Here is a 20,614-nt window from a genome sequence, read left to right as displayed (position 1 = left end):
GATTAATGGGGGATTATTCAGCTGATACCTGTTTCATTGAAAAATAGAATGTTAATCTGAAAAGGATATTATTGATCATCTGGTGTAGTAGCTTAAAAATTTTTTCAAGTTGCTAGAACTCTTTTTCTATCAAATGTTACATGAGGTTCAATACAAAGAGATCAAATGAGAGCTGCTCTGGTTGGAGTGGGGCTTATAACACTATTCCTTTGTATCCCCTCTCTGTTTACTTCTTCTGGTCCTGGATACCTTTTCATAACACTTAGCTCTCTGAAGACCAGTTTGAAAACACTGATCTAGGTGGTCTCTTAATCCTGAGGGGGAAACTGAAGGGTAGGGAGAGGCAGTCTCTTAGCAAAGCCTGCATGGCAGGCTTGAGTTTAGAATTAGTATTAGATGTCATCTAGCAGAGGAATGAGCATGATTGGAATGTTTTGAAAGGTATATGGAAGCAGAAAAGAGCTTCTTTAGAAGCTCTGACCTTGGTGGTGCTGGGGGTGGCATAGATGGGAGTGGGGGCGGTGCTGAAGGCAAATGGGCCAGAAGGAGACTAGAACTGGTAATGATTTCTAGGGTTCATCTAGGGGAGGAAAGGGAGTATTAGTGAAGCTTTTGTTAAGCAGCACTAATATTTTAGGTAGTGCCAGTGGCATGTTTGCCCTCCTGGAGGAAACACTGTTACAGATGTTGTGTTTCTGTCCTGCTTGGTCAATTTAGGGTCTGAAAGACCTGTGATGGGCCACTTCTCTTTTCCTCCTCCAGTGGCTCAGTGTCTAGAGCATCTGCATCTCTGGCTATCGGGGATTGCCCAGAAAGTATTTGGTGATTACTTAATCTAGGTACTCCCAGATGATAACTTCTGCAGAGCTGGAAGGCAGGACAGGTTGGGGGTTTGGGCCCTTATAGTAACACAGAAAGGTACCTCATCCTAGATAACTCAGTATGAAAATAAAATGTAACGTTTACCTTTCAAGGTTACTGTTACGATTAGAGATAATGTTCATAAAACAACCATAGTGCCTGGCACATATTAGGTGTTCAAGTAAATGACCCTTGTTTTCTTTTACCAACAAAGGTAAACAAAGGGTAAAGTCAATGAGACTGTTCTTTTACAATGCATCTCTCAGGTTGCCCATGGATTTGCTTGTTTGTGACCCCTTGGGGATTCCACACTTAGTATTTTTTTTTAATTGGGACTCAATTGCATCGTAAGATTACTAAATTGGATGTAAATGGAAATGGCAGTTGAAGAGAGGAATTGAGGAGACACTGCTGTCTTTGACTCCAAGCTCCTAAGGATTGACCTTAGTCTTTAGTTACACTTTTACTTCTTTAACCTTTTTTCCATTTCTTTTGCCTGCCTCCCTCCCTCCCGCTTTCTTTTTTCTTTCCTTTCTTTTTCTTTTCTTTTTTCTTTCCTTTCCTTTCCCGTTCTTTTTTCTTTTCTTTTCTTTTCTTTTCCTTCCTTTCTTCCTTCCTTCCTTTCTTTTCTTTCTTTTCCTTTCTATCTCTTTTTCGTTCCTCCCTCCCTCCCTCCCTCCCTCCCTCCCTTCCTTCCTTCCTTCCTTCCTTCCTTCCTTCCTTCCTTCCACGATTTATTTATTTAAGAGAAGGAGAGGGAGAACATCTGCATGCATGTATGTGGGGTGGAGGAGCAGAGGGAGAGAGAAACTTCAGCAGACTGCGCTGAGCATGGAGCCTGATGGGGGCTCAATCTCACGACCTTGAGATCATGACCTGAGCTGAAACCAAGAGTCGGATTCTCAATGACTGAGCCACCCAGGCGCCCCAGCCCTGTTGCTTTCTTTTTAAGTAATATTTTTTGGGTGTGTTTTGTAATTTAAAAAAAATTATAGTAGAATATATAAATATAAAATTTGAGAAACAAACTGAGGGTTCTGGGGGGATGGGTTAGCCTGGTGATGGGTATTAAAGAAGGCACGTATTGCATGGAGCACTGGGTGTTGTCCGCAAACAATGAATCATGGAACACTACACCAAAAACTAATGATGTAATGTATGGTGATTAACATAACATAATAAAATAAAATTTAAAAAAATTTGCCATTTTAACCATTTAAAAATGTATAGCTCAGTGACATTAAGTACATTCACGTTGTGCAACCATCCCATCCTCCATCTCCAGAACTTTTTTCATGTTGCACAATTGAAACTGTACTAATTAAACAGTAACTCTCCATTTCCTTCTCCTTCCAGCCCTCAGCAGCCACTATTATACTTTCTGTCACTATGAATTCGATTACTCTGAGTACCTTATATGAGTGAAATCATGTAGTATTTGTCCTTTTATGACTGGATTTTTTCACTTAGCATAATGTCTTCAAGTTCCATCCATATTGTAGCATATGTCAGAATTTCCTTCCTTTTTAAAGCTGAGTAAGTTTTCATTGTATGTATATACCACATTTATTTTTTATCCATTCTTGGTTTGCTTTTACCTTTTGGCTGTTGTGAATTCCCATTGCTTTTAGTATAACAGCAAGCACCCCTCTTTTTCTTCATAAATATTTATAGAGCAGCTTCTTTGTGCTTGATATTTTTAGTATTGGAGACATGGCAGTGAACAAGACATAAGGTCTTTGGAGCTTAAATTCTGTTGATGAGAATGGTTGCCTCTTTGGAACCCTTGCAGGAGGGACTGTTTGCCTAATGTGCAGTTTGTGTCAGGTCACGTATCAGTAGTGTGCTATCATCTTAGATGTTACTGCCCTTAGCCCCATTTTTCCTTTGTGTCTTAACTTTGGCACCCAGTCTCAACTTTGTCTCAACTTTATGAACCCTCAGGTTAGATTGGTTGCTTTTTTCTGTGCTACCTGATTTCACTTATTTTTACCACAACACTGCCACTCTCTTTTGCCGTAGTGAGCTTCTTTTGGGCTGGTGCCCTTGTTGATTGATTAATGTGAAGCTGCTTGGCTAACACGCGTGGCATTCAGGTCTTCTGGGACAGTCCCTTGATAACTTCTGAAACCACATCTTTCACCACTGCCTGCCTTGTACTTTGTACTCTGGCAACACTGAAATGAATGCCCTTTCCCTAGGCATGTTAAATTGATTCTGTTCTCTCGGCTGCCCCCCTTTTCATAGAATGGTCTTCTCCCCTTTCTCCAGGTTCATGCCTTTTTCTTTTAAAGTAGTCTTCTTCCATGAAGCCTTCCTGGACCTTTCCTGTACTTTTCTGACACATTCTTGCTGCTGTCTTCTGTCATGGTCTTTATCGCACCGAATGGCAATTGACAGGTTCTGTGCTTTTAAGAACTCACAAATTTTAGCACTAGGTTTTAGCTATATTTCTGCCATCTTCTTTACCCATCAAAGTTCATTCCTTCTCTCACTCATTGAATTTGGCCTTGCTGCTGACAGACATTCTAGAATGAAAGTGACCTCCTGGGAATCTGATTGGATTTCCTCTTTATTGCTCTCCTATTGTGTTTCACCCTTGTAGTTGTGTCAGTTCTCACTGGGGTTAACATAATCCTTTTGTATAAAAATAATACACCTTTTATAGCCTTCTCACCTAGCAGAGATTCCAAAGATCTTGATCGGTCCTGATGGCATTTAACGTCCTCAATTTTCTTCTGTAAATCTCCTCTACCCTGTGTTTTTTTTTGAAAAATGCCTATTATGGAATATTTGAAAACTTGACAAATCTCTATAAACTGTCCTCTCTGTATCCTACCATGCAGAGATTAACTTTTTAAAACTTTCACCATTTTGGTTTTTTTTTTAAAGTTTTTTCCTATTTTATTATTTTTTAAAGAATTTATTCATCCATTTGACAGAGAGATACACAGCGAGAGAGGGAACACAAGCAGGGGGAATGGGAGAGGGAGAAGCAGGCTTCCCGCTGAGCAGGGAGCCCAGTGCGGGGCTCGATCCCAGGATCTTGGGATCATGACCTGAACTGAAGGCAGACGCTTAACGACTGAGCCACCCAGGCGCCCCCCCTATTTATTTTAAACTTAAAAAATTTTATTTAAGTAATCTCTACACCCAATGTGGGACTCGAACTCATAACCCAGAGATCAAGAGTCACATGCTCCACTGAGCCAGCCAGGCATCCCTCCTATTTATTATATATAAAGGTCATACTATAGAAACAGTTTTGTGGGGTCCTTTTTTGTTTAAAAGTTTTTTTGTTAACATATAATGTATTATTTATTTCAGGGGTACAAGTCTGTGATTCATCAGTCTTAAACAATTCACAGCACTCACCATAGCACATGCCCTCCCCAATGTCCATCACCCAGTCACCCTATCCCTCCCACCCCCCACCACTCCAGCAACCCTCAGTTTGTTTCCTGAGATTAAGAGTCTCTTATGGTTTGTCTCCCTCTCTGGTTTTGTCTTGTTTCATTTCTCCCTCCCTTCCCCTATGATCCTCTGCCTTGTTTCTCAAATTCCTCTTATCAGTGACATCCTATGATACTTGTCTTTCTCTGATTGACTTATTTCACTTAGCATAATACCCTCTAGTTCCATCCACGTCATTGCAAATGGCAAGATTTCATTTTCTTGATGGCTGCATAATATTCTATTGTGTGTGTGTGTGTGTGTGTGTGTGTGTGTGTGTGTGTATACACACACACACACACCACATCTTCTTTATCCATTCATCTGTTGATGGACATCTAGGCTCTTTCCATAGTTTGGCTATTGTGGACATTGCTGCTATAAACATTGGGGTGCACGTGCCCCTTCGGATCACTACATTTGTATCTTTGGCGTAAATACCCAGTGGTGCAATTGCTGGGTTGTAGGGTAGCTCTATTTTCAACTTTTTGAGGTAGCTCTATTTTCAACTGTTTTCCAGAGTGGCTGCACCAGCTTGCATTCCCACCAACAGTGTAGGAGGGTTTCCCTTTCTCCGCATCCCCGCCAACATCTGTCGTTTCCTGACTTGTTAATTTTAGCCATTCTGACTGGTGTGAGGTGGTATCTCATTGAGGTTTTGATTTGGATTTCCCTGATGCCGAGCGATGTTGAGCACTTTTTCATGTGTCTGTTGGCCATTTGGATGTCTTCTTTGGAAAAATGTTCATGTCTTCTGCCCATTTCTTGATTGGATTATTTGTTCTCTGGGTGTTGAGTTTGATAAGTTCTTTATAGATTTTGGATACTAGCCCTTTATCTGATAGGTCATTTGCAAATATCTTTTCCCTTTCAGTAGGTTGTCTTTTGGTTTTGTTGACTGTTTCCTTTGCTGTGCAAAAGCTTTTTATCTTGATGAAGTCCCAATAGTTCATTTTTGCCCTTGCTTCCCTTGCCTTTGGCGATGTTTCTAGGAAGAAGTTGCTGCGGCTGAGGTCGGAGAGGTTGCTGCCTGTGTTCTCTCAAGGATTTTGATGGATTCCTGTCTCACATTGAGGTCTTTCATCCATTTTGAGTCTATTTTTGTGTGTGGTGTAAGGAAATGGGCCAGTTTCATTCTTCTGCCTGTGGCTGTCCAATTTTCCCAACACCATTTGTTGAAGAGACTGTCTTTTTGCCATTGGACATTCTTTCCTGCTTTGGCGAAGATTAGTTGACCATAGAGTTGAGGGTCCATTTCTGGGCTCTCTATGTGTTCCATTGATCTGTGTGTCTGTTTTTGTGCCAGTACCATACTGTCTTGATGATGACAGCTTTGTAATAGATCTTGAAGTCCGGAATTGTGATGCCGCCAGCTTTGCTTTTCTTTTTCAACATTCCTTTGGCTATTCGGGGTCTTTTCTGGTTCCATACAAATTTTAGGATTATTTGTTCCATTTCTTTGAAAAAAGTTGATGGTATTTTGATAGGGATGGCATTAAATGTGTAGATTGCTCTAGGTAGCATAGACTTTCACAGTATTTGTTCTTCCAGTCCATGAGCATGGAACGTTTTTCCATTTCTTTGTGTCTTCCTTAATTTCTTTCATGAGTGTTCAGTAGTTTTCTGAGTACAGATTCTTTGCCTCTTTGGTTAGATTTATTCCTAGGTATCTTATGCTTTTGGGTGCAATTGTAAATGGGATCGACTCCTTAATTTCTCTTTCTTCTGTCTTGTTGCTGGTCTATAGAAATGCCACTGATGTCTGTGCATTGATTTTATATCCTGCCACTTTACTGAATTCCTGTATGAGTTCTAGCAGTTTTGGGGTGGAGTCTTTTGGGTTTTCCACATAAAGTATCATATCATCTGCAAAAAGTGAGAGTTTCACTTCTTTGCTGATTCGGATGCCTTTTATTTCTTTTTGTTGTCTGATTGCTGAGGCTAGGACTTCTAGTACTATGTTGAATAGCAGTGGTGATAGTGGACATCCTGATGTGTTCCTGACCTTAGGGGGAAAGCTCTCAGTTTTTCCCATTGAGTATGATATTTGCTGTGGGTTTTTCATAGATGGCTTTTATGACATTGAGGTATGTTTCCTCTATCCCTACACTTTAAAGTTTTAGTCAAGAAAGGATGTTGTACTTCGTTGAATGCCTTTTCTGCATATATTGAGAGTATCATATGGTTCTTGTTCTTTCTTTTATTAATGTATTCTATCACATTGATTGATCTGCGGATGTTGAACCAGTCTTGCAGCCCAAGAATATATCCCACTTGGTCGTGGTGAATAATCCTTTTAATGTATTGTTGTATCCTATTAGTTAGTATTTTGGTGAGAATTTTTGCATCCATGTTCATCAGGGATATTGGTCTGTAGTTCTCCTTTTTGATGGGGTCTTTGTCTGGTTTTGGATAATGCTGGCCTCATAAAATGAGTTTGGAAGTTTTCCTTCCATTTCTATTTTTTGGAACAGCTTCAGAAGAATAGGTATTAATTCTTCTTTAAATGTTTGGTAGAATTCCCCTGGGAAGCCATCTGGCCCTGGGCCCTTGTTTTTTGGGAGATTTTTGATTACTGCTTCAATGTCCTCAGTGGTCATGGGTCTGTTCAGGTTTTCTGTTTCTTCCTTCAGTTTTGGTGGTTTATACGTCTCTAGGAATGCATCCATATAGTTGCATGTAGTTGCTTATAATATGTTCTTATAATTGTTTGTATTTCTTTGGTGTTGGTTGTGATCTCTCCTCTTTCAGTCATGATTTTATTTATTTGGGTCCTTTCTCTTTTCTTTTTGATAAGTCTGGCCATGGGTTTATCAGTCTTATTAATTATTTCAAAGAACCAGCTCCTAGTTTTGTTGATCTGTTCTACTGTTCTTTTGGTTTCTAGTTCATTGATTTCTGCTCTGATCTTTATTATTTCTCTTCTCCTGCTGGGTTTAGGCTTTATTTGCTGTTCTTTCTCCAGCTCCTTTAGGTGTAGGGTTAGGTTGTGTATTTGAGACCTTTCTTGTTTCTTGAGGAAGGCTTGTATTGCTATATACTTTCCTCTTAGGACTGCCTTTGCTGTATCCCAAAGATTTTGAACAGTTGTTTTCATTTTCATTCGTTACCATGAATTTTTTTAATTCTTCTTTAATTTCCTGGTTGACCCATTCATTCTTTAGTAGGATGCTCTTTAGCCTCCATGTATTTGAGTTCTTTTCAACTTTCCTCTTGTGATTGAGTTCTAGTTTCAAAGCACTGTGGTCTGAAAATATGTAGGGAATGATCCCAATCTTTGGTACCGGTTGAGACCTGATTTGTGACCCAGGATGTTATCTATTCTGGAGAATGTTCAATGTGCACTAGAGAAGAATGTGTATTCTGTTGCTTTGGGACGGAATGTTCTGAATATATCTGTGGTGTCCATCTGGTCCAGTGTGTCATTTAAAGCCTTTATTTCCTTGTTGATCTTTTGCTTAGATGACCTGTCCATTTCAGTGAGTGGGGTGTTAAAGTCCCCTACTATTATTGTATTATTGTCAATGTGTTTCTTTGATTTTGTTATTAATTGGCTTATATAATTGGCTGCTCCCATGTTAGGGTCATAGATTTTTTTTTTTAAGATTTTATTTATTTATTTGACAGAGAGAGACACAGTGAGAGAGGGAACACAAGCAGGGGGGAGTGGGAGAGGGAGAAGCAGGCTTTCTGCTGAGCAGGGAGCCCAGTGTGGGGCTCGATCCCAGGACCCTGGGATCATGACCCGGGCCGAAGGCAGACACTTAATGACTGAGCCACCCAGGCACCCCAAGGGACATAGATATTTACAATTGTTAGATCTTCTTGTTGGATAGACCCTTTAAGTATGATATAGTGTCCTTCCTCATCTCTTATAATCTTTGGTTTAAATCTAATTTGTCTGATACAAGGATTGCCACCCCAGCTTTCTTTTGATGTCCATTAGTATGGTAAATGGTTTTCCACCCCCTCACTTTCAATCTGGAGGTGTCTTTGCGTCTAAAATGAGTCTCTTGAAGACAGCATATAGATGGGTCTTGTTTTTTTATCCAGTCTGATAGCCTCTGTCTTTTGATTGGGGTTTTAGCCCATTTACATTCAGGGTAACCATTGAAAGATATGAATTTAGTGCCATTGTATTGCCTGTAAGGTGACTGTTACTGTATATTGTCTCTGTTCCTTTCTGGTCTGTGTTACTTTTAGGCTCTCTCTTTGCCTAGAGAACCCCTTTTAATATTTCTTGTAGGGCTGGTTTTGTGTTTGCAAATTCCTTTAGTTTTTGTTTGTCCTGGAAGCTTTTTATCTCTCCTTCTATTTTCAATGACAGCCTAGCTGGATATAGTATTCTTGGCTGCATATTTTTCTTATTCAGTGCCCTGAATATATCATGCCAGTCCTTTCTGGTCTGCCAGGTCTCTGCGGATAGGTCTGCTGCCAATCTAATGTTTCTACCATTGTAGGTTACAGACATCTTGTCCCGAGCTGCTTTCGGGACTTTCTCTTTGTTTCTGAGACTTGTAAGTTTTACAATTAGATGTCAGTGTGTTGACCTATTGTTATTGATTTTGAGGGGGGGTTCTCTGTGCCTTCTGGGTTTTGATGCCTGTTTCCTCCCTCAGATTAGGGAAGTTCTCCACTATAATATACCTTCTGCCCCCCTCTCTCTTTCTTCTTCTTCTGGGATCCCAATTATTCTAATGTTGTTTTGCTTTATGGTATCACTTATCTCTTGAATTCTCCCTTAGTGATCCAGTAGTTGTTTATCTCTCTTTTCTCAGCTTCTTTATTCTCCATCATTTGGTCTTCTATATCACTAATTCTCTCTTCTGCCTCATTTATCCTAGCAGTTGGAGCCTCCATTTTTTATTGCACCTCATTAATAGCCTTTTTGCTTTTGACTTGACTAGATTTTAGTTCTTTTATTTCTCCAGAAAGGGATTCTCTAGTATCTTCTATACTTTTTTCAAGCCCAGTTAGTATCTTTATAATCATCATTCTGAACTCTAGTTCTGACATCTTACTAATGTCCATATTGATTAGGTCCCTGGCTGTTGGTACTGCCTCTTGTTCTTTTCTTTTCTTTTTCTTTTTTTTTTTTGAGGTGAGTTTTTCTGTCTTGTCATTTTGTCCAGAGGAGAATAGATGAATGAGAGAACAAAATGCTAGAAAAATGCTAAAAAATGCTAACTAACGACCCTAGAAAAATATACACTAAACAAATCAGAAGAGACCCGAAACTGGGGAGAAAATAAAGGGGGGAGAAAAAGAATATGATCAGGCTGGTGAATATAACAGAGCCACACACTAGATTTTGGGTGCATTTTGGTCTCTTAGAAGAAACTGCCTCCTAAAATTTTAAAGAAAGAAAACCTTATATATATATACACACACACACACACACACACACACACACATATACACACATACACAAAAATAAGGGTAAATACGATGAAGGGATGGAATATGACTGTAAAGATGAAAATTTAAAAAGATTTTAAAAGTTGATAAGTAGTTGGTTGAAAAAATGAAAAAAAAATTTAAAAAAAAGAATGTGATCAGGTGGAGACTAGGACAGTGTCATACACTAGATTTAGGGTATATTTTCGTCTTTTAGAAGAAACTGTATCCCAAAATTTTAAGGAAAGAAAAACATGTGTGTGTGTATATATATATATATATATATATATATATACAAAAAAAAAAAATAAGGTTAAATACAATGAAGAGATAGAATATGACAGTAAAAATGAAAAATTAAAAAAGATTTTAAAGGAATTGATAAGGTGGTTGAAAAAGGAAAGAAGAAAAATTCAATGAAAAAATAGAAAAAGAAAAAATAAAATTAAAAAAATTGACTTTGAAAGACAAAAGTATCATGGGAAAAAAAGCCATGAGTTCTCTGTGCTGTATTCCCCTAGTGCTGGGGTTTTGCTGTTCTCATTGATGGGTAAACTTGGTCTTGGCTGGATGTTCTTGCTCGTCTTCTGGGGGAGGGGCCTGTTGCAGTGATTTTCAGATGTCTTTGCTGGAGGCCAAATTGCACTGCCCTCATCAGGGGCCAGGCTAGGTAATCTGCTCAGGTTTGCTCTCTGTAGCTTTTGTTCCCTGAAAGCTTTCCATACAGTTTTAGAAGATGAACATGAAAATGGTGGCCTCCCAATCCCTGGCCTCAAAGGAGCTTGGGGCCGCACTCCTCAGTGAGCCCCCAGAGAAAAGCAGTCAGTCACTCCTGTCTCCCCAGTCTTCGGCTGCACTCCGTGCTCACTCGGCCTGTGACCCAGTGTCTCTATCTCTGGCACACGACCCTGTGCAGAGTCTCCAAACCCAGCAGATCCCTGCAGTATGCTCTTGCGTCGCTCCTCCCAGGGGAGGAAGGAGAGTCTCCCCAGATCTGCTGCTTGTTGGGTCCCTGCTGGAAGAGCAGTGGCCCAGCTGTGCCTCGGATCATGGTTTATGGCAACCCCGAGCTGAGAGCCCACTCCTCGGTTCTGTCTTTGCAGCTGACTTCCCGGCTCCCAATACCTGGAAGCTCTGCCACACTCAGACACCCCTGGTCTTTCTGTGACCCTGAGGTCCTGAGACCACACTGTCCCAGTGTGGGTTCCACCCCCCGCCTAGCCACTGGAGCAACATCCCTCAGCGGAGCGGACTTTTTAAAAGTTCCGATTTTGTGGTTGCTGCTCTATCACTTGCCGGTAACGGGCTGATGGAGGCTTCCCCCCCTCCCGCGGTCTATCTTCCCAAATATTGCCACCTCGGTTTAACTTTTCCGCCCATCCTACCTTCCAGAAAGTGGTTGCTTTTCTGTTCAGAGAGTTGCTGCTATTCTTTTCTTTGATCTCCTGTTGAATTTGTAGGTGTTCTGAATGGTTTGATAACTGTCTAGCTGAATTCCTGGGACCCAACAAAATTTAGGTCTCCTACTCTTCTGCCATCTTGCTCCTTCCAGGATCTGTGGGGTGCTTTTTAATTTAACATTAGGTCATAAGCATTTTCTGCTGTCATTAAAATCTTTTATTAAGTATTAGTTTTAATGACTATATACTGTTGCATTGTATGGCATTATTTAATCATAACTTTATTGTTGGACATTTAGGTTACTTTGCATGTTTTGTTATTATAAATAACACTGTGATAAGCATCTTTGGTTGTAAAGTTTGGGTGTTTTTTTTTTTTTTTTTAAAGTACACTCTGCACCCAATGTGGTGCTTGAACTCCTGTCCCTGAGATCAACTGTTGCATGCTCTACCAACTGAGCCAGCCAGGCCTCCCTCCTATTTATTGTATATAAAGATTGTACTATAGAAACAGTTTTGTGGGGTGCTTTTTAATTTAACATTAGGTCATAAGCATTTTCTAGTGTCATTAAAATCTTTTATTAAATACCAGTTTTAATGACTGTTTTTTGATAGCTTTCTTATAAAAATTTAGGAATATTGTAATTAGAGTAAAGGTATAAATTTTTTAAGGTTCTTGCTATGTACTGTTTTTTTTTTTTAAGATTTTATTTATTTATTTGAGAGAGAGAGAGAAACAGCATGAGAGGGGAAAGGGTCAGAGGGAGAAGCAGGCTCCCTGCTGAGCCAGGAGCCTGATGTGGGACTCAATCCCAGGACTCCGGGATCATGACCTGAGCTGGAGGCAGTCGCTTAACCAGCTGAGCCACCCAGGCGCCCTTGCTATGTACTGTTGAGTTGTTCTAGTTCATTTCTTGGACTGAGTAAGTATTTGTTAAATGAAAGAATGAATACTCCCCAGAAAGACTGTACTTAGTCATGCTTTCTATTCAAGGGGATGAGTGCCTGTAACCCCCATACTGCATTTCATATTTGACCCTCTAAGTGTCCTCTGTCCTCATTTGTCATGGTTAGGGCTTTATGCTCTTATTAGTTTCAGATTTAATTGCTTTCTTTATGCTTGGCCAAATAAAATCTGGTCTTTGCTTTTTCTCTCTTAAAGAGGAGACTGATTTTTTTCCTTATTTGGTCATGTTGCTTCACCTTTCCATCATCCATTGGTAATATCTTTTTACTCAGAGGTCTCTTCTTGCAACCATAGAGATTTGGAAAAACTTGACTGATTCCATAGGTAATGTGTAAAATATACAGAGAGAACAAGCCCTAGGGGGGAAAAATCTAGAATTAGTTTCTTTTCTTTTCTTTTTTTTTATTTTATTTATTTGAGAGAGAGACAGAGCATGAGCCAGGGCAGAGGGAGAGGGACAAGCAGATTCCCCCTTTAGCACGGAGCCAGACTCAGGGCTCTATCCCAGGACCCTGGGATCATGACCTGAGCTGAAGTCAGACGCTTAACTGACTGAGCTACCCAGGCCCCCCCCCCCAAATTAGTTTCTTAGAGACAAAAGGGGATTCTAGTTCTTACCCTCAATGAGTGATCTTAACCTTTAATGGCTCTAAGACTGTTTCTTATCTATAAAACATCCCACAAGAGTACTTCTACTTACCACACAGGCAGATGGGATGAATGATTCACAGTACATTCTTATTGAATGGCTACTATGTGGTAGTTGTGTGATAAATTCAGAAAGGTATTCCTCGTGTCACAGAACTATGATATCTTCAGTTCATGCATTCAGGCATTATTTATTCAACTGGTCAACAGGTCTTTATGAGGTTTTCTGCTAATTATTAGGGAGGAAGACAGCAAATAAAGAAATTATAGTACAGTGGGGAACATGCTATGATAATGGTATGTAATAGTAACAACAACAGCCAACCACTAATGATTGCCTACTTTGTGCTAGGCACTGTTCTAAGCCCTTTAGTATTAATTCATTTAATTCTCGTAATAAACTTAAGGTGGGTGCGTAGTTACTGTTAAATACAAATACTAGTGAGGTACAAAGGAGAGTATAAAAATAGTTAACATTTATTGCATGCCCATATGCGCCAGATGTTCCATAGATATTTTATGTACATTTTCTGTCATCTTCACCACAACTCTGCCAGGGTAGGTGTTATCATTTTACACATGAGGAAATTGGTCTCAGGAAGATCAAGAAATGTGTTAAGTTCATATAGTTTGTAAGAGAGAATAGAATCTGGTTTTAGTCTGATTCCAAAGCCTTCATTCTTAAAATTTTGTTGGTACAAGGCAAGAGGGGTAGGTAAAACTCTCTAGGCTAAGGAACTATGGGATCAGAGTTATCAGAGTCCATTGCCTCTCTCTCTCTTTCTCTCTCTCTCTTTTTTTTTTTTAAAGTAGGCTCCACACCCAACATGGGGCTTGAACTCATGAGCAAGAGTCTCCCCATCTACCAACTGAGGCAGCCAGGGCCACTCAGAGCCCACTGCCTTTTAAGGGAATAGGAGGTAAAACTGAAAGATACTTTGTTAAAATTGCAAGATTGTTTCTTTCATTTCCTCCTCTGTCCCCTCTACTTCAGCATAGACAAGGAAATCTTCTCATACCAGTAAGAGTTTGTAGGTACCTCTTCAGTAATGTACATGGTGGCTGTTGCTTTTGGTGGCACATGGCAGTTCTGAATGCTTTTGCCAAGTGTCTAATAACTGAAAATGCTGTATTCATTCAGGACAGCTGCACCATGCAACCAGATGGGATTTAAAAATTGGCATGTTCATTAAAAAAAAAAAGACTAATTTAAAAATGTCAATTTGCAACCTGATGCTATGTTAGAATTTTCTAATTTTTTTTCTAATAAAGAATAGGAAATGTTTCATTAAACTCCTGTTAAATTGTTTACACTTGTTGCACACTGCACAGATGTGCTTAGCTGGCTGAAGTGTTTTTCCAAAATTGTGTGCAGTGGAATAGAGAAAAATGTGCAGTTTTAGTTCAAAGAATGCCTATTGAATAAAAGAGTGCAGTGTAATTTTTTAGTTTATCTAATTGACTTTAACAGTTGTTTTTGTAGTTGTGCTATATAATTGAATCATAGTGTTACAGCTTTGAGAGGCATAGAATAATAGAGAGAGACCCATTTAAAATAGGTTGTGTTTAAAGCTGTTTGCATCAGATGGGCCCTATCTCATCACTTTTTTTAACTAGTTTTTGTTGCTGTAGTGGTGGTAAAATATACTGTCTCTTTACTTTTTGCAGCAACTTCCCTGCTCCTGTCTTACCTTCTCCAGATCATCCTCCATACTGCTTCTTTGTGAGCTTTCTTGAATATAGGTTGCACTCCTTTTTCCTGCTTTAAAACCGTCATAGGTTTCCCATAGCTTTGAGGTTAAAATTCAAACCCTTTAGTTTAGCATGCAAAGCTTTTTCATGATTTGACCTCTGCCTGCCTCATTAGCCTCAAATCTTACTTCTTTCTGATGTTGCTTCCGCCAGACTGAACCACTTGACATTTACTGTCCAAGTCACATGGCTGCCTGTACTTTGTTCAATGCCAGTGTCTCTGTGATACCTTCCACCCTTTCTTCATCTCCCAGCCTCTTAATTGCCCTTTAAAGCTTAACCTTGGGCACATTTTTGAGCAGCCTCCTTGTGGTTCTCTCACCCTCTACCACATTTCACCATTGGGTTCTCAGTATTTCCTTTGTGCTCTTCATAGTTCCTGGTACTTCCCCTTATCATAGAGCACTTATCACTTTGTATTATTCTAATTTGTTTCTGTCTGCCACTAGAATTTATTTCTTTTTTAGCCCTTGGCCCTTAATAAGTCAAGACTAGAGAGAGAGAGAGAGAGAGAGAATACTGAGGATATATTCATTCATGTCCAAAAACTGATAAATTTCAAAGTGTCTTCCTGTTTTTATTTCTGCTGAGTTGTAAGATTGTTCCATTATTTGAAAAAAATTTTTCTTTTGGAATTACCTAGAGTTTAATTACATGCCAAAACAGAAATAAGAAATAAGCCAAGTCTTACATTAAGTAGTGGAGCTTTGGTTTGAGGAGAGGGACCAAACAGAGCTTTCTGATTACCGCTAACCATTGTGGTTCTTACCTCTTTCCATAAGTTGGGATGATGGTGAATTATTACAGTGATTCTAGCGTATAAGGGACATTGAACTTATGAAACAGAGGCCCTGGTGGTGTGTAATAATAAGAAAGGTAGAACAAGCTGTTAGTCATTCCTAAGAGACATTTACTAGGAATTTACTAAGGGCATGAATTAGGCATACTAAGCTATGAATTAGGCATAGCTCTTGTCAGACTGCCTGCTAGACTGTGTGTGCCTTGGGGAATACATGATCTAGACATAGTACTGTCCCATTACTTTCTGCAGTAATGGAATTGTTTTATATCTGTTATCCAATATGATGGTCCCAGCCAGCCACATGGGGTTCTTGAGTGCCTGAAAGGTGGCTAGTGAGACTGATGAACTGAATTTTAAATTTTATTTAGCTTTAAGTAACTTATTTGAATTTAAGTAGCTACATATGGCTAGTGGCTACTGAATTGGAAAGCACAGAACTGGAGGGGCAAATCTGTAATGAGACAGATATGTAAATAAGGAAGTACAATTAAGTATAATAGGTGCTATGATAGAAGTGTGTATCTAGGGTTCTATCTAGGATTAGGTCAGATACATCTGGGGTAAAGTGGAACCCAAAGAAGTAGATTAGGCATTTCTGGGAGTGGGGAGAGGAAATCAAAAGGCTAAGACTTTTAAGAATCTTAAAAGATGAGTGGGTATACCTGGTTGTCACATTTGGTAGCTTAAAAGAATTACCACTTTCGGGGCACCTGGCAGACTCAGTTGGTGGAGCATGCAACTCTTGATCTTGGGGTCATGGGTTTGAGCCCCACATTGGGAGTAGAGATTACTAAAAAAATAAATAAGCTTTAAAAAAAAAAGAATTACCACTGTCCTAGAACTTAGGTTACCAGTTTTTTAAGAATCAAGATATAATACGATACAGACTTCCAGTTAGAAGATGAATAAGTTCTGGGGATCTAATACATAGCATTGTGAATATAGTTAACAATACTGTATTATGTACTTGAAAGTTAATTAAGAGAGTAGATCTTATATGTTCTCACCAGAAAAAAGAAATGGTAATTATGTGATGGAGGTGGTAGCTAATGGTGTGGTGGTGTGTTGTACCCCTTAAACTTATATAATGTTATATGTCAACTATATCTCAATAAAATTGGAAAATATAAGCGTATAAACAAAAAACAAAAAAGATATAATAAAATATAGTTACTCCTTAAGCCTCACTATACATAATGTATTCTTTGATTTAGAAAGAAATGTAAGGATGTTTCTGGTTATTATTATTATAGTACTTATTGTGTAAAGGCAATAAGAAAGGTGGTAAATTGAGGATTCCTTTTTTTTTTTTTTTTTTTAAGATTTTATTTGAGAGAGAGAGAGGGTCAGAGGGCGAAGCAGGCTCCACTGAGCTGGGAGCCCAGCGCAGGACTTGATCGAGAATTCCTTTCTTAATAATAATTGATAGTAGTTGGCACTTAACACTTTAAGATGGAAAAAATGTTCAATTTTTGCATGAACAAACAACACTATTGTTTTCTAGCTACTGGCAGTAGAGTAACATAAGTATATTCTTGATACGAGATTTACGAGATTTACTGGTTGGAAGAGCACACCATACTCTGTATTAATCTGTGTATGGGTGTATATCCTCTAATAAAGATAACAGAGTATTGTTGAATGTGGCGTGAATGCTATGGACATTACTACCGTAAGTCAGGAAAAGAAATGAACACTGTGATCTGGGACAGTTATAGCAGATTTTGTAAAGTAGATGGGACCTGAGTAACAACTTCATAATCCATGAAAGATCAGGGGAACTTAGGTGAATCAAATTTTGGTGGCGGTGAGTGTTGTGGGAACTGTGGCAATAGAGGTGCTGAAGCAGGACTTTGGGGCATATTTAAGGGTCAGTGGGTTCATTCACTGGGTGTTCAGAGTTTTTAAAAAGGTGTATTTGGAAAGAAAGGCAAGAGTCAATTTGCAAAAGGGCATTACGTGCTGGTTAGGATGTGTAGACTTTATTCTGAAGGTTTACTTGGGATTTGCTGTCACTTTTTATTAGAAGCAGTTGTGGGTTATCTAGAAGTTTTTGGGAAATGACCTGCAGGTGCACTATGCTTTTGTGCGTGTGGGTATTTATGAAGAGTTATGGATTGAATGATAGATGATGATAGGAACCCTCCTTGTGTAGTACTAGTACACTGTGGAAAAGATGGAAAACACCTTTCAGCCTGACTTTATTCACTTACCCATTACTTTATATTTCAACAAATATGAGTCCCTGTCTGTACTGTTCTCTGCCCTGGGGATCTCGTGTAAGTTACAGTTTTAACCCTTAAGAAGCTCATAAACAGACTTTTTGTCTGGTGTAAGTTCTTGTTTGATGGATCAGGGCATCTAACCCATCCTGGGGATCAGAGGTAAGGGCTCTGGTGGATGGTGCTGACCTTCCATTTTAGACATTCCCTAGTTCCTGCCACTTGGCCATGGCTCCTTTTCCTCCCTAGAGAGTGCTTATTTTTCCCCTCACTTTGCTAGACAGAGAATTTTTGTTTCCCCTGAAGCCTACTGCCTGGCCAGAACGCTGTGGCTTTTTCTCTTTCTGTCACTCTGTGTTAATTAAGTTAATTATGGTTTTAAAAATTTTTGCACCTGCATATGCATCTGTTTGTCTAAGGGAGAATAGAGGAGAGAAAGTAGTCCTTATGCAAGTCTCTGAGCATAAACAGTTCTGCTTCAGGCATCCCAACTGCCAGGTGAGCCAGAATTGCTCCTAATATCCCAGAGTCACGTCATATTATGAACATTCTTGTGGTGACCAAGAAAAACCAATTAAAAAGATAGTTTAGAAAAACAGTCAACTTTGGGGCACCTGGCTGGCTCAGTTGGTGGAGTATGCGACTCTTGATCTTAGGGTTGTGAGTTTGAGCCCCACATTGCGTATAGAGATTACTTAAAAATAAAATTTAAAAAAATAAAGTCAACTTTGAAAATTGTGTTTGTTTGGAATAAGCAATTCAAGCATGAAGGGAGAAAAGAACTGATGTTTATTGAGGAGCAGGCACTGATCTGAGCGCTTTGCATGTAGTATAAATTCCTACCTCAACCTTTTTTAATTCCAGTATAGTTAACATACAGTGTTATATTAGTTACAGGTGTACAGTATAGTGATTCAGCAACTCTACATTACTCCTTGATCATCACGATAAGTGTACTTTTAATACCCTTCACCTATTTCACCCATCCCCCCACCCATCTCCCTCTCCTCTGGTAACCATCAATTTGTTCTCTATAGTTAAGAGTCTGTTTTTTTGGTTTGTCTCCTTTTTCTTCATTCATTTGTTTTGTTTCTTAAATTCCACATATGAGTGAAATCCTGTGGTATTTGTCTTTCTCTGACTGACTTATTTTTAGCATTATACTCTCTAGATCCATCCATGTTGTTGCAAATGCCAAGATTTCATTCTCTTTTAATGGCTGAGTAATATTCCATTGTGTTTATATACCACATCATCTTTATCCATCCATCTCCTGATGGACACTTGGGCCGTTTCCATAGTTTGGCTATTGTAAGTAATGCTACAATAAACATACAGGTGCACATATCTTCTCCAGTTAGTGTATTCATCTTCTTTGGGTAAATGCCCAGGAGTGGAATTACTGGATCATATGGTAATTCTATTTTTAATTTTTTGAAGAACCTCCATACTGTCTTCCACAGAGGCTGTACCAGTTTGCATTCCCACCAACAGTACATGAGGGTTCCTTTTTCTGCATATCCTCACCAACACTTGTTATTCCCTCACATCCACCTTTGAGGATGGATGATATTATTTCCATTTTGCAGATGAGGAAATTGAGATTCAGAGAAGTGAGATAGAACATTTGAGTTTGAATCCTGGCTCCTCTATTTTTTTTCCTTTGCTTTTTAGTTGTAAGATCTTTGTAAGTTATTTTAACTGTATGATTCTCAGTTTACTTAGTGGTTTAAAAAAAAAAAAAAAAGGTGGGAGCCAGTAATACTTTAGCCAAAGGATTCTTTTTGAGAATTAAATGAGAAACCTCCTTTGAAAAAAAATCTAATTCAGAAACATAGTGGGTGCTCAGTTAAGTTTGGTTGAATGTGAGTCTGTTGCTCCTTTGTTTAAGCAGGGATTCCTTTTAAGGAAAGGATTAAAAATCCTGAGAAGGCCAAGAAAATTTTACAAAGAAATGTGGAGAATTAGGAAATGAGGCCTAGGGTTTAATAAATACAGCTAACAAGTATATTTATTATGTAATATGTTTATTTAATAGAAACCACAGGAGAGAAAGGAACCTGTGCTGAGGAACCTTCATTGTCCTTCCTTGAATAATAAGGACTGATTATGCAGAAAGTTAGTTCCATGTCCCTCTTCCATGCTCAGGTTCCTCCTTAGCCCCCAGTTTCTGCTGTTGGCACTTTAATATGGCTTATTGGGTGTTTTTTTTTTTTAAGTTTCTGCCTTTTATATGAATAAACCTCATAAACTATGAAGTATGAGGGAATAAAGAATTTAAGTAGAAACGGGAGATTTGCTTAGCGTTGGGCATGGAGTAAGTTCTAGCACGCATTTGTTGGATGAAGATACAGAGAGTGATACTTGTTTTGCAAAGCCTTGGGTGAAAGGGGAGAGTCTTTTGCCTTAGAACAAATATGAAAACTACTCCGAAGTTCCAGGTGCCAGCAAAGGGAGCAGATGACGCTTGAATCTTACAGTACTGGAGAGCAGTTTTGAAACTGGGATGCTAAAGACTGGGGTCTTAGTAGATGTGTGTGTGTCCCACCTGTGATCTAGAACTGTCATTATTTTCCAAAGAGAAAGACGGTGGATCCTGCTAAACATATGTGTGTACATTTTTAATAAGAACAGTCTTGATGTTTCCACAGTGCTTCTGATCTGCTACATTGGTTGTACAGTATTTCTGCTTCTACTGTGGGTCCCTCCGATTGATAGTTTAGGTTGTCAGGACTGACTGGAGTAGTTATCTTTGTCAACTTCTACCTATAGTATTTTATATAGTATTTTATGTTGTAGTATAGCAGTTAAGGTCCTGGGCTTTGGAGTCAGGCTGCCTGAATTTGAATTTAGTTTCATTCACTGGCTATGTGATTTTGAGCAACTGACTTGATCTTACTAGGTTCAGACTTCTAATTTGTGAGAGATCATAATAGTCCCCACTTTATAGGATTATGGTCAGAGTTGGGTAACATAACATACTTACTCATAGTAAACACTCATTAAATATTAGCTATTATAATCATTTTACCTCAAATAATGCCCAGCTTATTTATATAAATAAATTATAAAAATACATATAATTACTATCATAATCACTTTTAAAAATATT

General features: G+C 38.9%; 1 protein-coding gene across 16 annotated transcripts in view; it reads left to right on the top strand.

Annotated features, from left to right (window-relative positions):
- The window catches only part of FAM168A (family with sequence similarity 168 member A), a 205,081-nt gene that overhangs the window by 52,610 nt on the left and 131,857 nt on the right, over positions 1 to 20,614 (top strand). The gene's annotated exons all lie outside the window — the stretch shown is intronic.

This window comes from Callorhinus ursinus, unplaced genomic scaffold (genome assembly GCF_003265705.2).
Source record: "Callorhinus ursinus isolate GAN/ISIS: 27379988/994484 unplaced genomic scaffold, GSC_fseal_2.0 scaffold35, whole genome shotgun sequence".
Lineage (NCBI taxonomy): Eukaryota > Metazoa > Chordata > Mammalia > Carnivora > Otariidae > Callorhinus > Callorhinus ursinus.
The sequence above is the reverse complement of the archived record's forward strand: the minus strand, read 5'-3'. Positions and strand labels throughout refer to the sequence as shown.